Below are 14439 nucleotides of genomic sequence, written 5' to 3'. Positions count from 1 at the left end.
CTCTTTCTGTAGGACATTGGTGATTTTTAGTTAATTGCTTTTATTAAAATCTATATCAAGTAAACTGGTCGTTCTCTGGTATCAATGTTGACAGGCAATAGTTTACTTAGTGTGATGTTAAAGTGCTAAGGGCGTGGTGGGTAGAGAGAAGTGGCGCCATGAAAATTAGTACACTCTGGTTTTTCTTCAGATGGTATAAATCTTTCGCCAGCGAAAATGGCGACCAAGCGAAATGATCTGCTCACCCTCGTCGCTTATGAGGATGATTCCGACTCGGAAACTGATACGGAGACCGCCACGAAAGGAGGGCTGGTGTCTGCTGCATATGGCGATGATGATATCAGCAGAATGGAGCAGGCAGATGAGCTTGGGGAAGAGGACGAGAGCAGCAGTCCACTGGAAGGTGAAGATTCAGAAACAGAGCTGCTGGAGGCAGATGGTTTAAAAGACATCCTCGACGTGGAGAAGAAGAATCCGCAGGAACTGGTTGCTTCGTTTTCAGAAAAAGTGAGGAACATGTCGCCTGATGACATCAAACTGCCTCCCGAGCCCATGGGGAGGTGCTCCAATCAATTACAGGAGAAAATTCAGAAGCTGTACGACCGAAAGCTGAGTGAAGGCCTTGACATGAACAACATCATTCAGAGAAAAAAGGAGTTCCGCAACCCCAGCATTTATGAAAAACTCATTCAGTTCTGTGGCATTGTTGAACACGGTACAAACTACCCAAAGGACATGTTTGACCCCCATGGATGGTCAGAGGACTCGTACTATGAGGCATTAGCCAAGGCCCAGAAAATAGAAATGGACAAAATAGAGAAAGTCAAGAAGGAGCGAGCAAAGATTGAATTTGTGACCAGAACAAAAACAGGAACCAACACCAGTTCTGGCACAGCCACCACAACCACAGCAAGCACGACCGTGGCAGATTCCCAGAAAAGGAAGAGGAAATGGGACTCTGCAGTGCCTGCGACGACAATAGCTCAGCCGACAATCATTACCACCACCGCTACGCTACCAGGGGTCGTCACGGTAACCACCAGTGCCAGCGGGGCAAAAACCACGGTCATTTCCGCTGTGGGGACCATTGTGAAGAACGCCAAGCAATGAGCTCATGTCGAGAGTACTGTCTCTGGGTGGCCGCTAAGGTTAAGCCCTCATGGGTCAGGTTTACATTCTAGAACTTTCTTTTTCCTACTTACTGCTACCGATTCTCATCTCTACAGCTGGCTCACAGACAGGTTGGAAGAGTCCTTTACTGCCCAATTTAGGGTCCTTCATGTCCCATATACGGTCAACCTAAAAAAACATTACGCCTCCTTGATGAGTGGGGAACGGCGGCTGCAATTTCAATACTGAAGGGCTCTAAACTGGACATATAGTGACCTGTAACTTACCCTGTAAATTGGCTAGCTGGAGGAGATTGAGGGGTGGAATGGGTTGGGTGGGCAAGATGGGGAGAGGGTGGAGATAGGGAAGGGGGAAGGTGAGGCAACAGGGCAGCTGGTGATCACAGGTCTGGAAATCAAGCCTACATGTCTGGATATTGATGCTGCTTTCTGTCTGTCTCATGCTGTAACCTGTTGCACTTGTGCTATAAACAGTGACTGAGTGAACGCACGCTGCACACTTATGTATGATTGTAATGAAGCATTGTAAACTGCCGGCAGTGTAGAAGCACAAATAAAAGATTTTTACTTTCATGTTTTAAAAAAAAGGCTTTTACTAAACAACAAATACAGTGCCCACAATCCATTCTACAACATCAACTTCCTGCGGGAAGCGGCCACATAGGCCCCGCCCTCTCATTTACATAACTATAATGCTGTGCGAACGATTAATAGTTATTCGTCTTTTTAAAGGCTACTACCGTTTTTTAGTTGATTGTTTTTATAAAACTCCATGTCAGTTATACTGGTCTTTCTCTAGTGTCGGAGTTGACTGTCGGTGCGTTGGTTCAGTATGATGTTAAAGAGCTAAGTGCGTGGTGGGTCGAGAGTTGGGTTGGTCGATAGCTTAGTATGCTCTGGTTTCTCTTCAGATCGTATAAATCTTTCGCCTTTTACTAAAGATTTCCGTGGAGAGGAGTGCTCAGAGTTTAAATTAATTTTTTAGTGGTCCTGCTTTAGTGGGGCTGTCTTACGAACCAAAAGAAAGATTGATCTTATTACGGGTATTATTATTTGCTGAGGGAGCGTTTCTTTCGGAGCTTTCTCCAATACTATGCATTATGACTGGCTTTTAGAGTGCTCTGCGTGTGCTTGGCGTTTGCGTGATGGGCCAAAGGGTCTTTTTTTTCTCATGTAAATGATTCAATGAGATTATTGCAAGTTCTATTTATGCCTACCAGTCATGAATACAGGGGAGAGGGGAATAGGGACCTAGACCCAAATGAGTTGTCCAAAATAATTCCTATACTCCCAAGATATGTCTGTGCATAAAGATTGTGTACATGGATCTAACTTTGTATGTTATTTTATCCTGAGCAATGCTTTCCCAACTTCACTGGCCCCATCCTCTCTGCACTATATTGACATACTCTAATATGGAGGGAACAGGTGTTTAACATTAAAATCACTGGCCTGAGAAAAAAAACACTTGATTAGCAGCAGATCTACAAAGTATTTCACGATAACTTGAGTGAGTTATTTGAAAATACTTACCTGGCAGGGGACAGACCATGAGCATGGTTCTGCCAGGGCATGGTCGTGAAGACAATGCTATGACCAATCGAGCCCCATACCATGGGGTATCAAACACCGTCCGAGTCACGGTCAAGGACAGCGAAGGAGGAGCACCTATGGATCGGTGATGAGGCATCCTGCCAAATAACTTTGACAGTCTGCTCAGGGAACCATCAAACATGATCGACCATCTCCTTTTCCCACAGGGCCTCTAGGATGATATGTACAGACTCGCCTGGTGGACTTGTGGTCAAAGGTGTTTTTCGTCATAAACTTTTCCACAAAGGAGGAGGACATGCCTATCTACGCAATGGAGCCAGCCAGGGCGGGATTGCCAGGTGCAGGCTTTTGACAGGAACTAGCCCGCAACCTTTAAGGCAATCTCAAAAATCATACAGCCAAGGAACGACGTCAGGGATCACAGAATCGGGACCCACCTGCTATTTTTAAAGGCTTCAAGAGTTATCACAATTCGGTGAAAAGTTCAGCGGGGGGTTAACTCTGTTTTTTGCTCCACTGATGCTACCAGACCTAATGAGTATTTCTACCACTTTATTTTTTTTTTCCCAGATTTCCAATCTCTGCAGTGCCTTAAATAAAAAGAGAAAATGCGGGAAAAACTCAGCAGATCCGGCAACATCTGTGGAGAGAGAAACAGAGTTAACGTTTCAAGGCTGTATGACTCCTCTCTGCAGTACCTTGCTCTCCTCTTCCTCTGGAAGTTGCTGTCGCTCACTACTCCAGACTTTGGGCTTCCTTTCCCTCACTTTTCATGGGAGCTTGCACAAAGAGTTTGAGGGAAGCAATGATAACGTCTTGAGCAGCACAGTACCCACAGTCTACAACTTCTCCTTCCCTGGGACGTGGTCAGGTAGGCCCTGCCCACATATTTGCATAACTAGAATGCTGTGTGATATGTCAACAGTTATTCCTCTTTCTGTAGGACATTGGTGATTTTTAGTTAATTGCTTTTATTAAAATCTATATCAAGTAAACTGGTCGTTCTCTGGTATCAATGTTGACAGGCAATAGTTTACTTAGTGTGATGTTAAAGTGCTAAGGGCGTGGTGGGTAGAGAGAAGTGGCGCCATGAAAATTAGTACACTCTGGTTTTTCTTCAGATGGTATAAATCTTTCGCCAGCGAAAATGGCGACCAAGCGAAATGATCTGCTCACCCTCGTCGCTTATGAGGATGATTCCGACTCGGAAACTGATACGGAGACCGCCACGAAAGGAGGGCTGGTGTCTGCTGCATATGGCGATGATGATATCAGCAGAATGGAGCAGGCAGATGAGCTTGGGGAAGAGGACGAGAGCAGCAGTCCACTGGAAGGTGAAGATTCAGAAACAGAGCTGCTGGAGGCAGATGGTTTAAAAGACATCCTCGACGTGCAGAAGAAGAATCCGCAGGAACTGGTTGCTTCGTTTTCAGAAAAAGTGAGGAACATGTCGCCTGATGACATCAAACTGCCTCCCGAGCCCATGGGGAGGTGCTCCAATCAATTACAGGAGAAAATTCAGAAGCTGTACGACCGAAAGCTGAGTGAAGGCCTTGACATGAACAACATCATTCAAAGAAAAAAGGAGTTCCGCAACCCCAGCATTTATGAAAAACTCATTCAGTTCTGTGGCATTGTTGAACACGGTACAAACTACCCAAAGGACATGTTTGACCCCCATGGATGGTCAGAGGACTCGTACTATGAGGCATTAGCCAAGGCCCAGAAAATAGAAATGGACAAAATAGAGAAAGTCAAGAAGGAGCGAGCAAAGATTGAATTTGTGACCAGAACAAAAACAGGAACCAACACCAGTTCTGGCACAGCCACCACAACCACAGCAAGCACGACCGTGGCAGATTCCCAGAAAAGGAAGAGGAAATGGGACTCTGCAGTGCCTGCGACGACAATAGCTCAGCCGACAATCATTACCACCACCGCTACGCTACCAGGGGTCGTCACGGTAACCACCAGTGCCAGCGGGGCAAAAACCACGGTCATTTCCGCTGTGGGGACCATTGTGAAGAACGCCAAGCAATGAGCTCATGTCGAGAGTACTGTCTCTGGGTGGCCGCTGAGGTTAAGCCCTCATGGGTCAGGTTTACATTCTAGAACTTTCTTTTTCCTACTTACTGCTACCGATTCTCATCTCTACAGCTGGCTCACAGACAGGTTGGAAGAGTCCTTTACTGCCCAATTTAGGGTCCTTCATGTCCCATATACGGTCAACCTAAAAAAACATTACGCCTCCTTGATGAGTGGGGAACGGCGGCTGCAATTTCAATACTGAAGGGCTCTAAACTGGACATATAGTGACCTGTAACTTACCCTGTAAATTGGCTAGCTGGAGGAGATTGAGGGGTGGAATGGGTTGGGTGGGCAAGATGGGGAGAGGGTGGAGATAGGGAAGGGGGAAGGTGAGGCAACAGGGCAGCTGGTGATCACAGGTCTGGAAATCAAGCCTACATGTCTGGATATTGATGCTGCTTTCTGTCTGTCTCATGCTGTAACCTGTTGCACTTGTGCTATAAACAGTGACTGAGTGAACGCACGCTGCACACTTATGTATGATTGTAATGAAGCATTGTAAACTGCCGGCAGTGTAGAAGCACAAATAAAAGATTTTTACTTTCATGTTTTAAAAAAAAGGCTTTTACTAAACAACAAATACAGTGCCCACAATCCATTCTACAACATCAACTTCCTGCGGGAAGCGGCCACATAGGCCCCGCCCTCTCATTTACATAACTATAATGCTGTGCGAACGATTAATAGTTATTCGTCTTTTTAAAGGCTACTACCGTTTTTTAGTTGATTGTTTTTATAAAACTCCATGTCAGTTATATTGGTCTTTCTCTAGTGTCGGAGTTGACTGTCGGTGCGTTGGTTCAGTATGATGTTAAAGAGCTAAGTGCGTGGTGGGTCGAGAGTTGGGTTGGTCGATAGCTTAGTATGCTCTGGTTTCTCTTCAGATCGTATAAATCTTTCGCCTTTTACTAAAGATTTCCGTGGAGAGGAGTGCTCAGAGTTTAAATTAATTTTTTAGTGGTCCTGCTTTAGTGGGGCTGTCTTACGAACCAAAAGAAAGATTGATCTTATTACGGGTATTATTATTTGCTGAGGGAGCGTTTCTTTCGGAGCTTTCTCCAATACTATGCATTATGACTGGCTTTTAGAGTGCTCTGCGTGTGCTTGGCGTTTGCGTGATGGGCCAAAGGGTCTTTTTTTTCTCATGTAAATGCTTCAATGAGATTATTGCAAGTTCTATTTATGCCTACCAGTCATGAATACAGGGGAGAGGGGAATAGGGACCTAGACCCAAATGAGTTGTCCAAAATAATTCCTATACTCCCAAGATATGTCTGTGCATAAAGATTGTGTACATGGATCTAACTTTGTATGTTATTTTATCCTGAGCAATGCTTTCCCAACTTCACTGGCCCCATCCTCTCTGCACTATATTGACATACTCTAATATGGAGGGAACAGGTGTTTAACATTAAAATCACTGGCCTGAGAAAAAAAACACTTGATTAGCAGCAGATCTACAAAGTATTTCACGATAACTTGAGTGAGTTATTTGAAAATACTTACCTGGCAGGGGACAGACCATGAGCATGGTTCTGCCAGGGCATGGTCGTGAAGACAATGCTATGACCAATCGAGCCCCATACCATGGGGTATCAAACACCGTCCGAGTCACGGTCAAGGACAGCGAAGGAGGAGCACCTATGGATCGGTGATGAGGCATCCTGCCAAATAACTTTGACAGTCTGCTCAGGGAACCATCAAACATGATCGACCATCTCCTTTTCCCACAGGGCCTCTAGGATGATATGTACAGACTCGCCTGGTGGACTTGTGGTCAAAGGTGTTTTTCGTCATAAACTTTTCCACAAAGGAGGAGGACATGCCTATCTACGCAATGGAGCCAGCCAGGGCGGGATTGCCAGGTGCAGGCTTTTGACAGGAACTAGCCCGCAACCTTTAAGGCAATCTCAAAAATCATACAGCCAAGGAACGACGTCAGGGATCACAGAATCGGGACCCACCTGCTATTTTTAAAGGCTTCAAGAGTTATCACAATTCGGTGAAAAGTTCAGCGGGGGGTTAACTCTGTTTTTTGCTCCACTGATGCTACCAGACCTAATGAGTATTTCTACCACTTTATTTTTTTTTCCCAGATTTCCAATCTCTGCAGTGCCTTAAATAAAAAGAGAAAATGCGGGAAAAACTCAGCAGATCCGGCAACATCTGTGGAGAGAGAAACAGAGTTAACGTTTCAAGGCTGTATGACTCCTCTCTGCAGTACCTTGCTCTCCTCTTCCTCTGGAAGTTGCTGTCGCTCACTACTCCAGACTTTGGGCTTCCTTTCCCTCACTTTTCATGGGAGCTTGCACAAAGAGTTTGAGGGAAGCAATGATAACGTCTTGAGCAGCACAGTACCCACAGTCTACAACTTCTCCTTCCCTGGGACGTGGTCAGGTAGGCCCTGCCCACATATTTGCATAACTAGAATGCTGTGTGATATGTCAACAGTTATTCCTCTTTCTGTAGGACATTGGTGATTTTTAGTTAATTGCTTTTATTAAAATCTATATCAAGTAAACTGGTCGTTCTCTGGTATCAATGTTGACAGGCAATAGTTTACTTAGTGTGATGTTAAAGTGCTAAGGGCGTGGTGGGTAGAGAGAAGTGGCGCCATGAAAATTAGTACACTCTGGTTTTTCTTCAGATGGTATAAATCTTTCGCCAGCGAAAATGGCGACCAAGCGAAATGATCTGCTCACCCTCGTCGCTTATGAGGATGATTCCGACTCGGAAACTGATACGGAGACCGCCACGAAAGGAGGGCTGGTGTCTGCTGCATATGGCGATGATGATATCAGCAGAATGGAGCAGGCAGATGAGCTTGGGGAAGAGGACGAGAGCAGCAGTCCACTGGAAGGTGAAGATTCAGAAACAGAGCTGCTGGAGGCAGATGGTTTAAAAGACATCCTCGACGTGCAGAAGAAGAATCCGCAGGAACTGGTTGCTTCGTTTTCAGAAAAAGTGAGGAACATGTCGCCTGATGACATCAAACTGCCTCCCGAGCCCATGGGGAGGTGCTCCAATCAATTACAGGAGAAAATTCAGAAGCTGTACGACCGAAAGCTGAGTGAAGGCCTTGACATGAACAACATCATTCAGAGAAAAAAGGAGTTCCGCAACCCCAGCATTTATGAAAAACTCATTCAGTTCTGTGGCATTGTTGAACACGGTACAAACTACCCAAAGGACATGTTTGACCCCCATGGATGGTCAGAGGACTCGTACTATGAGGCATTAGCCAAGGCCCAGAAAATAGAAATGGACAAAATAGAGAAAGTCAAGAAGGAGCGAGCAAAGATTGAATTTGTGACCAGAACAAAAACAGGAACCAACACCAGTTCTGGCACAGCCACCACAACCACAGCAAGCACGACCGTGGCAGATTCCCAGAAAAGGAAGAGGAAATGGGACTCTGCAGTGCCTGCGACGACAATAGCTCAGCCGACAATCATTACCACCACCGCTACGCTACCAGGGGTCGTCACGGTAACCACCAGTGCCAGCGGGGCAAAAACCACGGTCATTTCCGCTGTGGGGACCATTGTGAAGAACGCCAAGCAATGAGCTCATGTCGAGAGTACTGTCTCTGGGTGGCCGCTGAGGTTAAGCCCTCATGGGTCAGGTTTACATTCTAGAACTTTCTTTTTCCTACTTACTGCTACCGATTCTCATCTCTACAGCTGGCTCACAGACAGGTTGGAAGAGTCCTTTACTGCCCAATTTAGGGTCCTTCATGTCCCATATACGGTCAACCTAAAAAAACATTACGCCTCCTTGATGAGTGGGGAACGGCGGCTGCAATTTCAATACTGAAGGGCTCTAAACTGGACATATAGTGACCTGTAACTTACCCTGTAAATTGGCTAGCTGGAGGAGATTGAGGGGTGGAATGGGTTGGGTGGGCAAGATGGGGAGAGGGTGGAGATAGGGAAGGGGGAAGGTGAGGCAACAGGGCAGCTGGTGATCACAGGTCTGGAAATCAAGCCTACATGTCTGGATATTGATGCTGCTTTCTGTCTGTCTCATGCTGTAACCTGTTGCACTTGTGCTATAAACAGTGACTGAGTGAACGCACGCTGCACACTTATGTATGATTGTAATGAAGCATTGTAAACTGCCGGCAGTGTAGAAGCACAAATAAAAGATTTTTACTTTCATGTTTTAAAAAAAAGGCTTTTACTAAACAACAAATACAGTGCCCACAATCCATTCTACAACATCAACTTCCTGCGGGAAGCGGCCACATAGGCCCCGCCCTCTCATTTACATAACTATAATGCTGTGCGAACGATTAATAGTTATTCGTCTTTTTAAAGGCTACTACCGTTTTTTAGTTGATTGTTTTTATAAAACTCCATGTCAGTTATATTGGTCTTTCTCTAGTGTCGGAGTTGACTGTCGGTGCGTTGGTTCAGTATGATGTTAAAGAGCTAAGTGCGTGGTGGGTCGAGAGTTGGGTTGGTCGATAGCTTAGTATGCTCTGGTTTCTCTTCAGATCGTATAAATCTTTCGCCTTTTACTGAAGATTTCCGTGGAGAGGAGTGCTCAGAGTTTAAATTAATTTTTTAGTGGTCCTGCTTTAGTGGGGCTGTCTTACGAACCAAAAGAAAGATTGATCTTATTACGGGTATTATTATTTGCTGAGGGAGCGTTTCTTTCGGAGCTTTCTCCAATACTATGCATTATGACTGGCTTTTAGAGTGCTCTGCGTGTGCTTGGCGTTTGCGTGATGGGCCAAAGGGTCTTTTTTTTCTCATGTAAATGCTTCAATGAGATTATTGCAAGTTCTATTTATGCCTACCAGTCATGAATACAGGGGAGAGGGGAATAGGGACCTAGACCCAAATGAGTTGTCCAAAATAATTCCTATACTCCCAAGATATGTCTGTGCATAAAGATTGTGTACATGGATCTAACTTTGTATGTTATTTTATCCTGAGCAATGCTTTCCCAACTTCACTGGCCCCATCCTCTCTGCACTATATTGACATACTCTAATATGGAGGGAACAGGTGTTTAACATTAAAATCACTGGCCTGAGAAAAAAAACACTTGATTAGCAGCAGATCTACAAAGTATTTCACGATAACTTGAGTGAGTTATTTGAAAGTACTTACCTGGCAGGGGACAGACCATGAGCATGGTTCTGCCAGGGCATGGTCGTGAAGACAATGCTATGACCAATCGAGCCCCATACCATGGGGTATCAAACACCGTCCGAGTCACGGTCAAGGACAGCGAAGGAGGAGCACCTATGGATCGGTGATGAGGCATCCTGCCAAATAACTTTGACAGTCTGCTCAGGGAACCATCAAACATGATCGACCATCTCCTTTTCCCACAGGGCCTCTAGGATGATATGTACAGACTCGCCTGGTGGACTTGTGGTCAAAGGTGTTTTTCGTCATAAACTTTTCCACAAAGGAGGAGGACATGCCTATCTACGCAATGGAGCCAGCCAGGGCGGGATTGCCAGGTGCAGGCTTTTGACAGGAACTAGCCCGCAACCTTTAAGGCAATCTCAAAAATCATACAGCCAAGGAACGACGTCAGGGATCACAGAATCGGGACCCACCTGCTATTTTTAAAGGCTTCAAGAGTTATCACAATTCGGTGAAAAGTTCAGCGGGGGGTTAACTCTGTTTTTTGCTCCACTGATGCTACCAGACCTAATGAGTATTTCTACCACTTTATTTTTTTTTTCCCAGATTTCCAATCTCTGCAGTGCCTTAAATAAAAAGAGAAAATGCGGGAAAAACTCAGCAGATCCGGCAACATCTGTGGAGAGAGAAACAGAGTTAACGTTTCAAGGCTGTATGACTCCTCTCTGCAGTACCTTGCTCTCCTCTTCCTCTGGAAGTTGCTGTCGCTCACTACTCCAGACTTTGGGCTTCCTTTCCCTCACTTTTCATGGGAGCTTGCACAAAGAGTTTGAGGGAAGCAATGATAACGTCTTGAGCAGCACAGTACCCACAGTCTACAACTTCTCCTTCCCTGGGACGTGGTCAGGTAGGCCCTGCCCACATATTTGCATAACTAGAATGCTGTGTGATATGTCAACAGTTATTCCTCTTTCTGTAGGACATTGGTGATTTTTAGTTAATTGTTTTTATTAAAATCTATATCAAGTAAACTGGTCGTTCTCTGGTATCAATGTTGACAGTCAATAGTTTACTTAGTGTGATGTTAAAGTGCTAAGGGCGTGGTGGGTAGAGAGAAGTGGCGCCATGAAAATTAGTACACTCTGGTTTTTCTTCAGATGGTATAAATCTTTCGCCAGCGAAAATGGCGACCAAGCGAAATGATCTGCTCACCCTCGTCGCTTATGAGGATGATTCCGACTCGGAAACTGATACGGAGACCGCCACGAAAGGAGGGCTGGTGTCTGCTGCATATGGCGATGATGATATCAGCAGAATGGAGCAGGCAGATGAGCTTGGGGAAGAGGACGAGAGCAGCAGTCCACTGGAAGGTGAAGATTCAGAAACAGAGCTGCTGGAGGCAGATGGTTTAAAAGACATCCTCGACGTGCAGAAGAAGAATCCGCAGGAACTGGTTGCTTCGTTTTCAGAAAAAGTGAGGAACATGTCGCCTGATGACATCAAACTGCCTCCCGAGCCCATGGGGAGGTGCTCCAATCAATTACAGGAGAAAATTCAGAAGCTGTACGACCGAAAGCTGAGTGAAGGCCTTGACATGAACAACATCATTCAGAGAAAAAAGGAGTTCCGCAACCCCAGCATTTATGAAAAACTCATTCAGTTCTGTGGCATTGTTGAACACGGTACAAACTACCCAAAGGACATGTTTGACCCCCATGGATGGTCAGAGGACTCGTACTATGAGGCATTAGCCAAGGCCCAGAAAATAGAAATGGACAAAATAGAGAAAGTCAAGAAGGAGCGAGCAAAGATTGAATTTGTGACCAGAACAAAAACAGGAACCAACACCAGTTCTGGCACAGCCACCACAACCACAGCAAGCACGACCGTGGCAGATTCCCAGAAAAGGAAGAGGAAATGGGACTCTGCAGTGCCTGCGACGACAATAGCTCAGCCGACAATCATTACCACCACCGCTACGCTACCAGGGGTCGTCACGGTAACCACCAGTGCCAGCGGGGCAAAAACCACGGTCATTTCCGCTGTGGGGACCATTGTGAAGAACGCCAAGCAATGAGCTCATGTCGAGAGTACTGTCTCTGGGTGGCCGCTGAGGTTAAGCCCTCATGGGTCAGGTTTACATTCTAGAACTTTCTTTTTCCTACTTACTGCTACCGATTCTCATCTCTACAGCTGGCTCACAGACAGGTTGGAAGAGTCCTTTACTGCCCAATTTAGGGTCCTTCATGTCCCATATACGGTCAACCTAAAAAAACATTACGCCTCCTTGATGAGTGGGGAACGGCGGCTGCAATTTCAATACTGAAGGGCTCTAAACTGGACATATAGTGACCTGTAACTTACCCTGTAAATTGGCTAGCTGGAGGAGATTGAGGGGTGGAATGGGTTGGGTGGGCAAGATGGGGAGAGGGTGGAGATAGGGAAGGGGGAAGGTGAGGCAACAGGGCAGCTGGTGATCACAGGTCTGGAAATCAAGCCTACATGTCTGGATATTGATGCTGCTTTCTGTCTGTCTCATGCTGTAACCTGTCGCACTTGTGCTATAAACAGTGACTGAGTGAACGCACGCTGCACACTTATGTATGATTGTAATGAAGCATTGTAAACTGCCGGCAGTGTAGAAGCACAAATAAAAGATTTTTACTTTCATGTTTTAAAAAAAAGGCTTTTACTAAACAACAAATACAGTGCCCACAATCCATTCTACAACATCAACTTCCTGCGGGAAGCGGCCACATAGGCCCCGCCCTCTCATTTACATAACTATAATGCTGTGCGAACGATTAATAGTTATTCGTCTTTTTAAAGGCTACTACCGATTTTTAGTTGATTGTTTTTATAAAACTCCATGTCAGTTATATTGGTCTTTCTCTAGTGTCGGAGTTGACTGTCGGTGCGTTGTTTCAGTATGATGTTAAAGAGCTAAGTGCGTGGTGGGTTGAGAGTTGGGTTGGTCGATAGCTCAGTATGCTCTGGTTTCTCTTCAGATCGTATAAATCTTTCGCCTTTTACTAAAGATTTCCGTGGAGAGGAGTGCTCAGAGTTTAAATTAATTTTTTAGTGGTCCTGCTTTAGTGGGGCTGTCTTACGAACCAAAAGAAAGATTGATCTTATTACGGGTATTATTATTTGCTGAGGGAGCGTTTCTTTCGGAGCTTTCTCCAATACTATGCATTATGACTGGCTTTTAGAGTGCTCTGCGTGTGCTTGGCGTTTGCGTGATGGGCCAAAGGGTCTTTTTTTTCTCATGTAAATGCTTCAATGAGATTATTGCAAGTTCTATTTATGCCTACCAGTCATGAATACAGGGGAGAGGGGAATAGGGACCTAGACCCAAATGAATTGTCCAAAATAATTCCTATACTCCCAAGATATGTCTGTGCATAAAGATTGTGTACATGGATCTAACTTTGTATGTTATTTTATCCTGAGCAATGCTTTCCCAACTTCACTGGCCCCATCCTCTCTGCACTATATTGACATACTCTAATATGGAGGGAACAGGTGTTTAACATTAAAATCACTGGCCTGAGAAAAAAAACACTTGATTAGCAGCAGATCTACAAAGTATTTCACGATAACTTGAGTGAGTTATTTGAAAGTACTTACCTGGCAGGGGACAGACCATGAGCATGGTTCTGCCAGGGCATGGTCGTGAAGACAATGCTATGACCAATCGAGCCCCATACCATGGGGTATCAAACACCGTCCGAGTCACGGTCAAGGACAGCGAAGGAGGAGCACCTATGGATCGGTGATGAGGCATCCTGCCAAATAACTTTGACAGTCTGCTCAGGGAACCATCAAACATGATCGACCATCTCCTTTTCCCACAGGGCCTCTAGGATGATATGTACAGACTCGCCTGGTGGACTTGTGGTCAAAGGTGTTTTTCGTCATAAACTTTTCCACAAAGGAGGAGGACATGCCTATCTACGCAATGGAGCCAGCCAGGGCGGGATTGCCAGGTGCAGGCTTTTGACAGGAACTAGCCCGCAACCTTTAAGGCAATCTCAAAAATCATACAGCCAAGGAACGACGTCAGGGATCACAGAATCGGGACCCACCTGCTATTTTTAAAGGCTTCAAGAGTTATCACAATTCGGTGAAAAGTTCAGCGGGGGGTTAACTCTGTTTTTTGCTCCACTGATGCTACCAGACCTAATGAGTATTTCTACCACTTTATTTTTTTTTTCCCAGATTTCCAATCTCTGCAGTGCCTTAAATAAAAAGAGAAAATGCGGGAAAAACTCAGCAGATCCGGCAACATCTGTGGAGAGAGAAACAGAGTTAACGTTTCAAGGCTGTATGACTCCTCTCTGCAGTACCTTGCTCTCCTCTTCCTCTGGAAGTTGCTGTCGCTCACTACTCCAGACTTTGGGCTTCCTTTCCCTCACTTTTCATGGGAGCTTGCACAAAGAGTTTGAGGGAAGCAATGATAACGTCTTGAGCAGCACAGTACCCACAGTCTACAACTTCTCCTTCCCTGGGACGTGGTCAGGTAGGCCCTGCCCACATATTTGCATAACTAGAATGCTGTG

The 14439-nt window shown here is 45.5% G+C and overlaps 4 non-coding genes and 4 pseudogenes across 4 annotated transcripts; all 8 read left to right on the top strand.

The window, feature by feature from the left end:
- Positions 1–216: 216 nt before the first annotated feature.
- On the top strand, positions 217–1110 carry LOC144690105 (SAP30-binding protein pseudogene; annotated as a pseudogene).
- Positions 1111–2021: 911 nt separating this feature from the next.
- On the top strand, positions 2022–2136 carry LOC144690189 (U5 spliceosomal RNA). The gene has a single exon (XR_013578791.1). It is a non-coding gene; the product is annotated as a U5 spliceosomal RNA (small nuclear RNA).
- A 1695-nt stretch (positions 2137–3831) lies between these two features.
- LOC144690039 (SAP30-binding protein pseudogene) lies at positions 3832–4725 on the top strand (annotated as a pseudogene).
- A 911-nt stretch (positions 4726–5636) lies between these two features.
- Positions 5637–5751, top strand: LOC144690188 (U5 spliceosomal RNA). Its single transcript, XR_013578790.1, has one exon. It is a non-coding gene; the product is annotated as a U5 spliceosomal RNA (small nuclear RNA).
- A 1694-nt stretch (positions 5752–7445) lies between these two features.
- LOC144690038 (SAP30-binding protein pseudogene) lies at positions 7446–8339 on the top strand (annotated as a pseudogene).
- Positions 8340–9250: 911 nt separating this feature from the next.
- Positions 9251–9365, top strand: LOC144690206 (U5 spliceosomal RNA). The gene has a single exon (XR_013578807.1). It is a non-coding gene; the product is annotated as a U5 spliceosomal RNA (small nuclear RNA).
- A 1695-nt stretch (positions 9366–11060) lies between these two features.
- On the top strand, positions 11061–11954 carry LOC144690037 (SAP30-binding protein pseudogene; annotated as a pseudogene).
- A 911-nt stretch (positions 11955–12865) lies between these two features.
- On the top strand, positions 12866–12980 carry LOC144690187 (U5 spliceosomal RNA). The gene has a single exon (XR_013578789.1). It is a non-coding gene; the product is annotated as a U5 spliceosomal RNA (small nuclear RNA).
- The last annotated feature ends 1459 nt before the right edge of the window (positions 12981–14439 follow it).

This window comes from Cetorhinus maximus, chromosome 14, assembly GCF_964194155.1.
Source record: "Cetorhinus maximus chromosome 14, sCetMax3.hap1.1, whole genome shotgun sequence".
Taxonomy (NCBI): Eukaryota; Metazoa; Chordata; class Chondrichthyes; order Lamniformes; family Cetorhinidae; genus Cetorhinus; species Cetorhinus maximus.
The sequence above is the reverse complement of the archived record's forward strand: the minus strand, read 5'-3'. Positions and strand labels throughout refer to the sequence as shown.